Below are 459 nucleotides of genomic sequence, written 5' to 3' on the forward strand. Positions count from 1 at the left end.
ATTTTCCAGTAATAAAATGGAGATGATCTACTTACCTAACAGATTAATTATTAACAAAGTAATTCACCAATTTATTAATTGGTGAAACACAACTAGGTAGCATTTGTACTCTTAATATAGCATTTGTTTTATAATGTTCTTCCATCCAACTAACCCATGGCAGGTGCTGCTGTATCCTCTTGTTACATTCTTGGATATGGTTTTGCCAAAGCGTGCAGATAAAAGGCAGTTCACAATCAGTATTCCTGTAGCAACCTAAGTGCCTTTCTCCTTCTTTTAGTTTAGAAATTTGATACATATTTATGTCTGTAAACATATGATGGTTGTAAAAGCACTCAGAAGAATGTTAAGAGTGTTTTAGCATGGAAAAGCCACATACTGCACTGGTCGCTGTACAGTTGAAATGTTTTTTAATTGACTTTTGTAGCTGATGATCAGTAAAATCTTTTTCTCAAATAC

General features: G+C 33.3%; 1 protein-coding gene across 1 annotated transcript in view; it reads left to right on the top strand.

Moving 5' to 3' along the window:
- CEP112 (centrosomal protein 112kDa) overlaps window positions 1-459 on the top strand; it is a 157128-nt gene that overhangs the window by 37405 nt on the left and 119264 nt on the right. The gene's annotated exons all lie outside the window — the stretch shown is intronic.

This window comes from Chaetura pelagica, unplaced genomic scaffold (genome assembly GCF_000747805.2).
Source record: "Chaetura pelagica isolate M959 unplaced genomic scaffold, ChaPel_1.0 scaffold47, whole genome shotgun sequence".
In the NCBI taxonomy this organism is placed as follows: Eukaryota; Metazoa; Chordata; class Aves; order Apodiformes; family Apodidae; genus Chaetura; species Chaetura pelagica.